Source organism: Pseudophryne corroboree, chromosome 9 (genome assembly GCF_028390025.1).
Source record: "Pseudophryne corroboree isolate aPseCor3 chromosome 9, aPseCor3.hap2, whole genome shotgun sequence".
In the NCBI taxonomy this organism is placed as follows: Eukaryota; Metazoa; Chordata; class Amphibia; order Anura; family Myobatrachidae; genus Pseudophryne; species Pseudophryne corroboree.
Genome location: NC_086452.1, coordinates 465840689 through 465855186, shown reverse-complemented (window position 1 = coordinate 465855186; position 14498 = coordinate 465840689).

Sequence of the window (14498 nt, the reverse complement as noted above, 5' to 3'; positions counted from 1 at the left end):
CTGGGAGTGAATCTTAGCTTAGCAAAATTGCGAGCGAAAGATTCTCAAAATTGCGAATAGAAATTTCTTAGCAGTTTCTGAGTAGCTCCAGACTTACTCCTACACTGCGATCAGTTCAGTCAGTTTCGTTCCTGGTTTGACGTCACAAACACACCCAGCGTTCGCCCAGACACTCCCCCGTTTCTCCAGCCACTCCCGCGTTTTTCCCAAAAACGGCAGCGTTTTTTCACACACACCCATAAAACGGCCAGTTTCCGCCCAGAAACACCCACTTCCTGTCAATCACATTACGATCACCAGAACGAATAAAAAACCTCGTAATGCCGTGAGTAAAATACCTAACTGCATAGCAAATTTACTTGGCGCAGTCGCAGTGCGAACATTGCGCATGCGCAATTAGCGGAAAATCGCTGCAATGCGAAGAAAATTACCGAGCGAACAACTCGGAATGAGGGCCTCTATACGCAGGAAAAGTATGCCCACTGTATGCAGGAGAAGTACGCCCACTGTACATAGGGGAAGTACGCCCTTTGTACACAGGAGAAGTACGCCCTCTGTACACTGGAGAAGTAAGCCCTCTGTACGCAGGAGATGTACTCCCTCTGTATGCTGGAGATGTACACCCTCTGTATGCTGGAGAAGTATGCACTCTGTACACAGGAGAAGTACGCCCACTGTATGCAGGAGAAGTGCTCCCTCTGTACACAGGAGAAGTGTGCCCTCTGTATGCAGGAGAAGTATGCCCTCTGTATGCAGGAGAAGTACGCCCACTGTACGCAGGACAAGTACGCCCTCTGTACGCTGGAGAAGTACGCACTCTGTAAGCCGGAGAAGTACGCCCTCTGTACACAGGAGAAGTACGCCCTCTGTACGCAGAAGTACGCCCTCTGTACGCAGGAGAACTATGCCCTCTGTAAGCAGAAGTACGCCCTCTGTACACAGGAGAAGTACGCCCTCTGTACGCAGGACATGTACTCCCTCTGTACGCTGGAGATGTACGCCCTCTGTACGCTGGAGAAGTACGCCCTCTGTACACTGGAGAAGTACGCCCTCTGTACGCAGGAGAAGTACGCCCTCTGTACGCAGTAGAAGTATGCCCTCTGTACACTGGAGAAGTACGCCCTCTGTACGTAGGACAAGTACGCCCTCTGTATGCAGGAGAAGTACGCCCACTGTACGTAGGAGAAGTACGCCCACTGTACGCAGGAGAAGTACGCCCACTGTACGCAGGAGAAGTACACCCACTGTACGTAGGAGAAGTACGCCCTCTGTACGCAGGAGAAGTTCGCTCTCTGTACGCAGGAGAAGTACGCCCACTGTACGTAGGAGAAGTACGCCCACTGTACGCAGGAGAAGTACACCCACTGTACGTAGGAGAAGTACGCCCTCTGTACGCAGGAGAAGTTCGCTCTCTGTACGCAGGAGAAGTACGCCCACTGTACGCAGGAGAAGTACGCCCTCTGTATGCAGGAGAAGTACACCCACTGTACGTAGGAGAAGTACGCTCACTGTACGCAGGAGAAGTTCGCTCTCTGTACGCAGGAGAAGTACGCCCACTGTACGTAGGAGAAGTACGCCCTCTGTACGCAGGAGAAGTACACCCACTGTACGTAGGAGAAGTACGCTCTCTGTACGCAGGAGAAGTACGCCCACTGTACGTAGGAGAAGTACGCCCTCTGTACGCAGGAGAAGTATGCCCTCTGAGATTGCCTTCCTCAGCGCTTCGTGCACAAGTGCTGCCTTCCCACTCTCTCTGAAATGATTCTTCAATAGCAGGCAAGCGCTGCACGGTTAGAAGCCTGACTGTGTGCACTCAGACATAACAAATGAAACGTTTGTTCCTGGTCTCAGTAAATCTAGAGGAAGTGCAGCCTGATAAATATTTCACACTCCCAAAATTAAATATGAAAATAAGAAACATTGAATCTGAAATATCTGAATGATTTATGCGGCGGAGAAACAGCCAGTGGGGTGAGAGAAAAAGGGAAATATTAAAATTCAGAAGCAGAAAGTAAGCAGGAACAGCGGGGCGAAAAACACCTTATTAGTGCAGACGCGCTGCATTATCAGGACGTCTTTGGCACGACGGCCCGCTCCTAGGAAGAACAAGTACGAGTCCTCGGAGAACGGAACGATTAGACATGAATGCAGGGACTGGATTATGACAAGTAGACTAAGCTCAGATGTCTCCTGTTATAGCCAATTTATTGTATGTAATATTAGAGGTGTAACAAATCCTTTGTTTTATATCTCTGCTCTTTGTCATTGATCCACTTATTAAAGTGAATTAACGCAGTACCATTAATAACAATAAACTGGCAGCAACTACTCAGGTCCTGAACTGCTGATATATATATATTTCTATAGGAAAGTTTAACCTTTAAGAGATCATTGGGTTTGTAATCAGGTTTTTCCAAAACGAAATTAAATCTTGTGCTTTTGACAAATATGTGATATTAAATTGCTCACTTGAAATAATCGTAATAAGATCAAATTGCCTACTTAGCTGGGTCACCAGGAAGGAAAAAACACAATACATTTAAATCTGCACAAATTTATTTTACTTTGTAAATTCATTTCATTTTGCGCACGTGACGCAATTTGGTGACTGAAATGCGCTCTCCTAATTCCCCCCTAAAATGCGTCGCTGTTTAGTTGTAAAAGGTTCTAAAATTGCTCTCAGACGTCCTGAAGTGCTTTACTGTAGGTAGTGGCAGGTGATAACGCATCAGCCAGTCATTATGGATTTGAAAAATGACAGTTAGGAGCTGATTGGCTGGTGCATTATCACTTTGCACTTATTACTGCTTTATCACTACTTTATCCCTTTTCCAGGCTCAATACATCTGCCCCAATGATTGTGCTAGAGAATGTCCTAAGGTCCTAACCTATGGCAAAAGCTACAAAGGCTTTGTGTACACACAACAGGACATTGGGAGTCATTCCGAATAGATCGCAGCCAGCAACTTTTTGCTGCTGCTGCGATCAACTAATCCCCGCCTATGGGGGAGTGTATTTTAGCTTAGCAGGGCTGCGATCGCTTGTGCAGCCCTGCTATGCTTAAAAAGTTTCCTGCAAAACAAGACCAGCCCTACAGCTACTTACCCGCTGCGACGGATCCAGCGATGAAGGTCCCAGTCCTGTCGTCAGACATCCGCCCTCCGTTCGCCTGGACACGCCTGCGTTCTTCTTACCACTCCCCGAAAACGGCCTCCAACGGTGAGTATCCACCCCGGAACGCCTCTTCGCTGTCAATCTTCTTCCGTCCAGCGCTGCGACTTTTCATCTTGCTAGGCGCTCTGTTGCCTGGCGACGTCTGTCGTCGGGCAACGGTGCGCGTGCGCAATGCACACGCCGTGCATGCGCTGTTCTGACCCATTTGCACCGCAGCGACCAACCGCTGCGTGCGAACGGGTCAGAATGACCCCCATTAAGGGCAGAATTCAGCTTGAGTTGTAGTTTTGCAAAAAATTGCAAAAGTAAAACTCCTTCCACTAGCATGCCGCCCCCCCCCCCCCCCCAATAAGCAAGCTCATCGTATACATGATTAAGGTAGCCCCCTGCGCATGGGCAGTTGGAGGGCCGCCATCTTTTGTGTCGCAATTGCTGCGTATGAAGCTGAATTAGCCCCTATATGTCTATCTCAGCAAAAACAAACATCTACAAAATGGAACTTATAAAATCCGGTAAGTTACTCTCTATTTTATTGATAACCCATAATCAATTTATATTAAAATGATGGCATTCATACATACAGTGTACCAGTGCTCATCTAAAGTCATCTGTGACTTGCTGCAGGTCTTGTGGCGCGCAAAGTAACACAATACTCTTACCATGAGCCGTTTACGGCTTTCTGATTTACCACTCTCATTTTGCATATGCTAGAACTGAAGATTAAACAGCCGTTTTCCAGCCATTATATCACTGTGCCTCTCCAGCCTTCGGATGCATTATTTTGGCCTCTGGGTAACATATCATGTTTGGACATCATCCAGCCGTTTCTACTTCCCTGACTTTGTTCTGTCTGACAGATTAAATTAAGTTGTAATCAGTTACCCACAGACGCCCAGTTACAATCTGCTTCATAACACAGGCTGTCCGGAGCTTTGTCATCTTAAGGAATATTAATCGGGAGCATATATGAGAATGGAGTGTCAGCCCCCGGGTACCAGTCCAATCTGGCCTCATGACGCAAGTCGCCCGGCTTCTCCCAGCCATCAGCAAATGTCCAAGCCCTTCCGCAAGGACCCGGAGGATGATTTATATTCCTCCCAGTGTGAGAGGTGCGGCTGCGTGTGGTGGTGCCTGCTGCCGTGCAGGTGTAGATTCGGTACTCACCAGGCGCCGCTCTCTCTCACCTTCAGGTACCGGAACCTTCAACGGACCTGGAAATCTTCCGTCGGATCCGGACACGGCGATTCCCTCTCGGAGCTGACCGACGACCGAACTGAGGAGAGAATAGTTAACCTTAAAGGGGGTATCGACCCTTCTTCCACTGGAACAGGAGATACCCCAGGGGTGACCGCGACCTTCACCGGTTGGGTGAAAGGTCATCACCGGCACAAAGCCTCAGCCACCCAGATTTCACACACTCGCGCTCTCGCACGTAGTGTGATGAAAAGGATTCTCACGTCCGTGAGCAATCCCGACTCCGGCGCTCGGGGACAGACAAGGGACAAACGTACACGGATGCTACTCACCGTCACAAGTCTTGCACTCCGATCTTCTCCACTTACAGGTCCCTGTAAGGAGGCAAAGAGAAACAGCCGTGCAGGGCCAAGAACTACCCTAGTGTGCGTCCGCTACACTAGCTACATAAACAGAGCCGTCAAACTAGCTCGTGTGGGTGGTGCAACACAACTATGCACAAACTTAAACAACACAGACACTTTGCCCTGCACGGTAACAACATACATCACAATATCGGAATACAAGATCACACGGTGCTGTCCCTTTAAATCCCTACCTACTGCTGGAAGGGGGTGGGCGCCGCACGGCCTACCCACCTCCTGTGCCTTCCCTTATGTGGGCCTCAGGCCTGCCTACCTGAATACCTCAGGGTGGCCTGGGCCTAGCGCCCAGTCCCACCTTTATTCACCTCGGGGGTCTTATTCACTGGGCCTAGCGCCCCCTAGCTGCACACAGGCCGGAGGCCTGACTTCACCCACGGGCCTAGCGCCCGCCTAACTTGTCGCCCTTTTGGTGACCTGGGCCTTGTGCCCAGGGTCACCTTATATATACCTACTGCCCAGAATACACTAGGGGCCTAATGCCCTCTAATGCCCCACAGGCCTATTGCCTGATCTGCTCTCGGGCCTAATGCCCGCCTACGGTGCCGTCGGGGTGGCTTGGGCCTAACGCCCAAACCACCGACTATGAAGATGACCCCCCAACCTCCTATCTGCGCAACAGGCCTAGTGCCCGAATTGTGCCCCCCGGGCCTAATGCCCGTCCCTGGTGGTCGAGGGAGGAAAAGGGAGGGGGTGAAGTTGCCTCACTGAGGCCTCACCTGCTCCAGGGATCTCCGGTGCCCTCTTCTGCCGCTGACCCGTCCTGGCCAGCGGCGTCGCAGCCGCCGCTGGACATCTTCCTGCAGGAGCCCGACGTCTTCTGGCCTCTTCAGCGGCCGCCGTCTTCTTCTCCGCGCCGACCCTCTTCTCCAGGACCCGGCTTCTTTCTTCTTCGCGCTCTTCCGCGCGCGCGGTGTCGTCGGCTCCCGCCTGGCGTCTGACGTCAGACGCCGGGGGCGGGGCCTATGACGCGGCGAGCGTCGATTGGCTCGCCACGTCCCTCTCTGATTGGCTGCCGCTCCGGGAGCCGCGATTGGCTCCCGGAGGGCGCCAACGTTTGAATCTTCCCGCAGCCTCCGGTCCGGTGCAGGGAAAAGGGTAATCCCTGCACCGGACACCCGCCGCCGCCACGCACCCAGCGCTGGGGACAGACAAGCTGCCCCAGCGCTGTCCCCAGGGCACATCTCTACATTCCCCCCCCCCTTTTTCCTTTGTAGTGCCTACAAAGTTCCTCACGACGTCCATTGTCCGCGGGTCAGGGAATTCCGAGGTCCCTCCGGCGAGGTTGTGTTCAAGGGTCCAACCCGGACAGGCTGTGACCCCACATCCTTCCACCTCCAGCTCCGGGTTCCTCTTCTTCGTTCCTCCTGACCTCCATCGGTGGATCCTCTGGGGAAGTGGCATCTCCCCACGGTCGCTCAACGTGGGCCACCAAGGGGAATCTTCCTCCACGGGGACAGCAGTCCCCCACTCTTGGCCTTCCAGATCGTCTGGGACATCGTCCCTGTCTTCAAGGCGTGGTACCGACCACCACCCAACAGCGGAATCCTCCGGGGCATCCATTTCCTCCCGGGCAACAGCCATCATATGTCGAATTTCCTCGTGGGGCATCTCCAAAGGTCCTGTGTCTTCCTCTGGAATGGGTCCTCCCACGGCATCACGATCCTGTCCCCGTACGTCCGTCCATTTCGGCACTCCCGGCAGGTACTCTTGCTCCAGGACTATCTCCTCCTCTTCACGGAGGGCATTCAACTGGGAGCATGACTCCACCCGATCCTGCCAGTCACTCTCGTCGGCGCTTCCGATGCCAGAGTCGTCCTCCATCTGTTCTGGGAGGGATTCTTAGGCGGACAGCTCACCGTAGTCCGAGTCCTCCTCCACCGATACCTGGACTAGGGGACTATTTTCCTCCTCAGCGTACTTAGTCCTTTCCGCTGGCACCTCTGTTTCCTCAGCGTACTCCTTCGCTTCCGCTGGATTCTCTACTTCCTCAGCGTACTCCTTCGTTTCCGCTGGCATCTCTTGGTACCCAGGACACTCCTGTTCCGCACGTCCTGGTCGTGGACGGTTCCATAGCGGGGAGATTCAAGACGTCTCAATCACTGAGTCTTCACGCTTTTCTTCGCAGCGTGGTCTCTTCACCTCCCAGTCGTCCACCTCCGCCTTATGCGGAAAAGGATTCTGCCTTACTGGGGTCACTTTCTTGGGACAGAGTAGGTCCGCGGCATCTTCCCAGGGGCACTCACTGGCCGCATGTCCTGGTCGCCGACACTTCCAACAAGGGAGGGCCACTGCCACCTTCTCCAAGACGGGTTCCTGGTCCACCTCCTTCACTGGGGAATCTTCACCCGTTGGTTCCGGCTCAGAGGAAATGGACACCTGCGAACTAACTTCAAGCAAGGCCTTCCGCTCCATTTCCCTGGTTTCCTCCTCCCATCTCTGGGCGCGACCATCCGCAATCATCCGGTCTTCATTCCACGGACAATCGGGAAGCGCATGTCCTCTCGCCTCGCAGAGCGCACACACAGGCTCTGCAGCCACCCGGTCCCAAAGCTGCTGACGAGATTCCGTCAGCTGCTTCACCGTGGCCTCGTAGTCCGTCCTGTCTTCAGTCCATGGACATTCCAGTAGAGATGAGCGCCTGAAATTTTTCGGGTTTTGTGTTTTGGTTTTGGGTTCGGTTCCGCGGCCGTGTTTTGGGTTCGACCGCGTTTTGGCAAAACCTCACCGAATTTTTTTTGTCGGATTCGGGTGTGTTTTGGATTCGGGTGTTTTTTTCAAAAAACCCTAAAAAACAGCTTAAATCATAGAATTTGGGGGTAATTTTGATCCCAAAGTATTATTAACCTCAAAAAACATAATTTACACTCATTTTCAGCCTATTCTGAACACATCACACCTCACAATATTATTTTTAGTCCTAAAATTTGCACCGAGGTCGCTGTGTGAGTAAGATAAGCGACCCTAGTGGCCGACACAAACACCGGGCCCATCTAGGAGTGGCACTGCAGTGTCACGCAGGATGTCCCTTCCAAAAAACCCTCCCCAAACAGCACATGACGCAAAGAAAAAAAGAGGCGCAATGAGGTAGCTGACTGTGTGAGAAAGATAAGCGACCCTAGTGGCCGACACAAACACCGGGCCCATCTAGGAGTGGCACTGCAGTGTCACGCAGGATGTCCCTTCCAAAAAACCCTCCCCAATCAGCACATGATGCAAAGAAAAAGAAAAGAAAAAAGAGGTGCAAGATGGAATTATCCTTGGGCCCTCCCACCCACCCTTATGTTGTATAAACAAAACAGGACATGCACACTTTAACCAACCCATCATTTCAGTGACAGGGTCTGCCACACGACTGTGACTGATATGACGGGTTGGTTTGGACCCCCCCCAAAAAAGAAGCAATTAATCTCTCCTTGCACAAACTGGCTCTACAGAGGCAAGATGTCCACCTCATCTTCACCCTCCGATATATCACCGTGTACATCCCCCTCCTCACAGATTATCAATTCGTCCCCACTGGAATCCACCATCTCAGCTCCCTGTGTACTTTGTGGAGGCAATTGCTGCTGGTCAATGTCTCCGCGGAGGAATTGATTATAATTCATTTTAATGAACATCATCTTCTCCACATTTTCTGGATGTAACCTCGTACGCCGATTGCTGACAAGGTGAGCGGCGGCACTAAACACTCTTTCGGAGTACACACTTGTGGGAGGGCAACTTAGGTAGAATAAAGCCAGTTTGTGCAAGGGCCTCCAAATTGCCTCTTTTTCCTGCCAGTATAAGTACGGACTGTGTGACGTGCCTACTTGGATGCGGTCACTCATATAATCCTCCACCATTCTATCAATGTTGAGAGAATCATATGCAGTGACAGTAGACGACATGTCCGTAATCGTTGTCAGGTCCTTCAGTCCGGACCAGATGTCAGCATCAGCAGTCGCTCCAGACTGCCCTGCATCACCGCCAGCGGGTGGGCTCGGAATTCTGAGCCTTTTCCTCGCACCCCCAGTTGCGGGAGAATGTGAAGGAGGAGATGTTGACAGGTCGCGTTCCGCTTGACTTGACAATTTTGTCACCAGCAGGTCTTTCAACCCCAGCAGACCTGTGTCTGCCGGAAAGAGAGATCCAAGGTAGGCTTTAAATCTAGGATCGAGCACGGTGGCCAAAATGTAGTGCTCTGATTTCAACAGATTGACCACCCGTGAATCCTTGTTAAGCGAATTAAGGGCTGCATCCACAAGTCCCACATGCCTAGCGGAATCGCTCCGTGTTAGCTCCTTCTTCAATGCCTCCAGCTTCTTCTGCAAAAGCCTGATGAGGGGAATGACCTGACTCAGGCTGGCAGTGTCTGAACTGACTTCACGTGTGGCAAGTTCAAAGGGCATCAGAACCTTGCACAACGTTGAAATCATTCTCCACTGCACTTGAGACAGGTGCATTCCATCTCCTATATCGTGCTCAATTGTATAGGCTTGAATGGCCTTTTGCTGCTCCTCCAACCTCTGAAGCATATAGAGGGTTGAATTCCACCTCGTTACCACTTCTTGCTTCAGATGATGGCAGGGCAGGTTCAGTAGTTTTTGGTGGTGCTCCAGTCTTCTGTACGTGGTGCCTGTACGCCGAAAGTGTCCCGCAATTTTTCTGGCCACCGACAGCATCTCTTGCACGCCCCTGTCGTTTTTTAAAAAATTCTGCACCACCAAATTCAAGGTATGTGCAAAACATGGGACGTGCTGGAATTTGCCCATATTTAATGCACACACAATATTGCTGGCGTTGTCCGATGCCACAAATCCACAGGAGAGTCCAATTGGGGTAAGCCATTCCGCGATGATCTTCCTCAGTTGCCGTAAGAGGTTTTCAGCTGTGTGCGTATTCTGGAAAGCGGTGATACAAAGCGTAGCCTGCCTAGGAAAGAGTTGGCGTTTGCGAGATGCTGCTACTGGTGCCGCCGCTGCTGTTCTTGCGGCGGGAGTCCATACATCTACCCAGTGGGCTGTCACAGTCATATAGTCCTGACCCTGCCCTGCTCCACTTGTCCACATGTCCGTGGTTAAGTGGACATTGGGTACAACTGCATTTTTTAGGACACTGGTGAGTCTTTTTCTGACGTCCGTGTACATTCTCGGTATCGCCTGCCTAGAGAAGTGGAACCTAGATGGTATTTGGTAACGGGGGCACACTGCCTCAATAAATTGTCTAGTTCCCTGTGAACTAACGGCGGATACCGGACGCACGTCTAACACCAACATAGTTGTCAAGGACTCAGTTATCCGCTTTGCAGTAGGATGACTGCTGTGATATTTCATCTTCCTCGCAAAGGACTGTTGAACAGTCAATTGCTTACTGGAAGTAGTACAAGTGGGCTTACGACTTCCCCTCTGGGATGACCATCGACTCCCAGCGGCAACAACAGCAGCGCCAGCAGCAGTAGGCGTTACACGCAAGGATGCATCGGAGGAATCACAGGCAGGAGAGGACTCGTCAGACTTGCCAGTGACATGGCCTGCAGGACTATTGGCATTCCTGGGGAAGGAGGAAATTGACACTGAGGGAGTTGGTGGGGTGGTTTGCGTGAGCTTGGTTACAAGAGGAAGGGATTTACTGGTCAGTGGACTGCTTCCGCTGTCACCCAAAGTTTTTGAACTTGTCACTGACTTATTATGAATGCGCTGCAGGTGACGTATAAGGGAGGATGTTCCGAGGTGGTTAACGTCCTTACCCCTACTTATTACAGCTTGACAAAGGGAACACACGGCTTGACACCTGTTGTCCGCATTTCTGGTGAAATACCTCCACACCGAAGAGCTGATTTTTTTGGTATTTTCACCTGGCATGTCAACGGCCATATTCCTCCCACGGACAACAGGTGTCTCCCCGGGTGCCTGACTTAAACAAACCACCTCACCATCAGAATCCTCCTGGTCAATTTCCTCCCCAGCGCCAGCAACACCCATATCCTCCTCATCCTGGTGTACTTCAACACTGACATCTTCAATCTGACTATCAGGAACTGGACTGCGGGTGCTCCTTCCAGCACTTGCAGGGGGCATGCAAATAGTGGAAGGCGCATGCTCTTCACGTCCAGTGTTGGGAAGGTCAGGCATCGCAAACGACACAATTGGACTCTCCTTGTGGATTTGGGATTTCAAAGAACGCACAGTTCTTTGCGGTGCTTTTGCCAGCTTGAGTCTTTTCAGTTTTCTAGCGAGAGGCTGAGTGCTTCCATCCTCATGTGAAGCTGAACCACTAGCCATAAACATAGGCCAGGGCCTCAGCCGTTCCTTGCCACTCCGTGTGGTAAATGGCATATTGGCAAGTTTACGCTTCTCCTCCGACAATTTTATTTTAGGTTTTGGAGTCCTTTTTTTTCTGATATTTGGTGTTTTGGATTTGACATGCTCTGTACTATGACATTGGGCATCGGCCTTGGCAGACGACGTTGCTGGCATTTCATCGTCTCGGCCATGACTAGTGGCAGCAGCTTCAGCACGAGGTGGAAGTGGATCTTGATCTTTCCCTAATTTTGGAACCTCAACTTTTTTGTTCTCCATATTTTATAGGCAGAACTAAAAGGCACCTCAGGTAAACAATGGAGATGGATGGATTGGATACTAGTATACAATTATGGACGGACTGCCACGGTTAGGTGGTATAAAAAAACCACGGTTAGGTGGTATATATTATAATAATAATACAATTATGGATGGACGGACTGCCTGCCGACTGCCGACACAGAGGTAGCCACAGCCGTGAACTACCGCACTGTACACTGGTTGATAAAGAGATAGTAGTATACTCGTAACAACTAGTATGACACTATGACGACGGTATAAAGAATGAAAAAAAAACCACGGTTAGGTGGTATATATTATAATAATAATACAATTATGGATGGACGGACTGCCTGCCGAGTGCCGACACAGAGGTAGCCACAGCCGTGAACTACCGCACTGTACACTGGTTGATAAAGAGATAGTAGTATACTCGTAACAACTAGTATGACACTATGACGGTATAAAGAATGAAAAAAAAACCACGGTTAGGTGGTATATATTATAATAATAATACAATTATGGATGGACGGACTGCCTGCCGACTGCCGACACAGAGGTAGCCACAGCCGTGAACTACCGCACTGTACACTGGTTGATAAAGAGATAGTAGTATACTCGTAACAACTAGTATGACACTATGACGACGGTATAAAGAAAGAAAAAAAAATACCACAGTTAGGTGGTATATATTATAATAATAATACAATTATGGATGGACGGACTGCCTGCCGACTGCCGACACAGAGGTAGCCACAGCCGTGAACTACCGCACTGTACACTGGTTGATAAAGAGATAGTAGTATACTCGTAACAACTAGTATGACACTATGACGACGGTATAAAGAATGAAAAAAAAACCACGGTTAGGTGGTATATATTATAATAATAATACAATTATGGATGGACGGACTGCCTGCCGACTGCCGACACAGAGGTAGCCACAGCCGTGAACTACCGCACTGTACACTGGTTGATAAAGAGATAGTAGTATACTCGTAACAACTAGTATGACACTATGACGACGGTATAAAGAAAGAAAAAAAAATACCACAGTTAGGTGGTATATATTATAATAATAATACAATTATGGATGGACGGACTGCCTGCCGACTGCCGACACAGAGGTAGCCACAGCCGTGAACTACCGCACTGTACACTGGTTGATAAAGAGATAGTAGTATACTCGTAACAACTAGTATGACACTATGACGACGGTATAAAGAAAGAAAAAAAAATACCACAGTTAGGTGGTATATATTATAATAATAATACAATTATGGATGGACGGACTGCCTGCCGACACAGAGGTAGCCACAGCCGTGAACTACCGCACTGTACACTGGTTGATAAAGAGATAGTAGTATACTCGTAACAACTAGTATGACACTATGACGACGGTATAAAGAATGAAAAAAAAACCACGGTTAGGTGGTATATATTATAATAATAATACAATTATGGATGGACGGACTGCCTGCCGACTGCCGACACAGAGGTAGCCACAGCCGTGAACTACCGCACTGTACACTGGTTGATAAAGAGATAGTAGTATACTCGTAACAACTAGTATGACACTATGACGACGGTATAAAGAATGAAAAAAAAACCACGGTTAGGTGGTATATATTATTATAATAATACAATTATGGATGGACGGACTGCCTGCCGACTGCCGACACAGAGGTAGCCACAGCCGTGAACTACCGCACTGTACACTGGTTGATAAAGAGATAGTAGTATACTCGTAACAACTAGTATGACACTATGACGGTATAAAGAATGAAAAAAAAACCACGGTTAGGTGGTATATATTATAATAATAATACAATTATGGATGGACGGACTGCCTGCCGACTGCCGACACAGAGGTAGCCACAGCCGTGAACTACCGCACTGTACACTGGTTGATAAAGAGATAGTAGTATACTCGTAACAACTAGTATGACACTATGACGACGGTATAAAGAAAGAAAAAAAAATACCACGGTTAGGTGGTATATATTGTAATACAATTATGGATGGACGGACTGCCTGCCGAGTTCCGACTGCCGACACAGAGGTAGCCACAGCCGTGAACTACCGCACTGTACTGTGTCTGCTGCTAATATAGACTGGTTGATAAAGAGATAGTATACAATACATACAACAATATACTACTATACTGGTGGTCAGGCACTGGTCACCACTAGTCACACTGGCAGTGGCACTCCTGCAGCAAAAGTGTGCACTGTTTAATTTTAAATTAATATAATATTATGTACTCCTGGGGGCTCCTGCTATAACAACCTGCAGTGCTCCCCAGTCTCCCCCACAATTATTATAAGCTTTGCCTTTTATACATTGATGTGCAGCACACTGGGCTGAGCTGAGTGCACACAGACTGAGTCACACTGTGTGACTGGCTGCTGCTGTGTATCGTTTTTTTTCAGGCAGAGAACGGATATAGCAGAGAACGGATATATTATATTAAAATAAATAAAAGTTAACTAACAACAACTGCACTGGTCACTGTGGTAAACTCTGTCTGACTCTGCACAATCTCTCTCTCTCTTCTAATCTAATTTCTAATGGAGAGGACGCCAGCCACGTCCTCTCCCTATCAATCTCAATGCACGTGTGAAAATGGCGGCGACGCGCGGCTCCTTATATAGAATCCGAGTCTCGCGAGAATCCGACAGCGTCATGATGACGTTCGGGCGCGCTCGGGTTAACCGAGCAAGGCGGGAGGATCCGAGTCTGCTCGGACCCGTAAAAAAAACATGAAGTTCGTGCGGGTTCGGTTTCAGAGAAACCGAACCCGCTCATCTCTACATTCCAGGAGCCGATGTCGGGGATCTCCACAGCTTTCACACCAGGAATCAACCTCGTCTTCGCTCAACTCTTCGTCCCAGGGACAACTGTTATGCTCATGCCCGTAGTTTCCGCAGAGAAAACACCAGGACTCCTTCTTCACTTGGCCCTGCTGACGTCTTCGGTCCGCTTCCTGGACCACCTTCTTTGGGGACGTCTCTCGCCACGTACACTCGTCGGCAAAGTGCCCTGTTTGCCGACATCTCTTGCAGGGCGTCACAGCGGCCTTCTTGCGCCCCTTCTCCCGGCGCTCTTCTTTTCCACGCTGGACCGACCGCTGCACTATCCTCAGGAG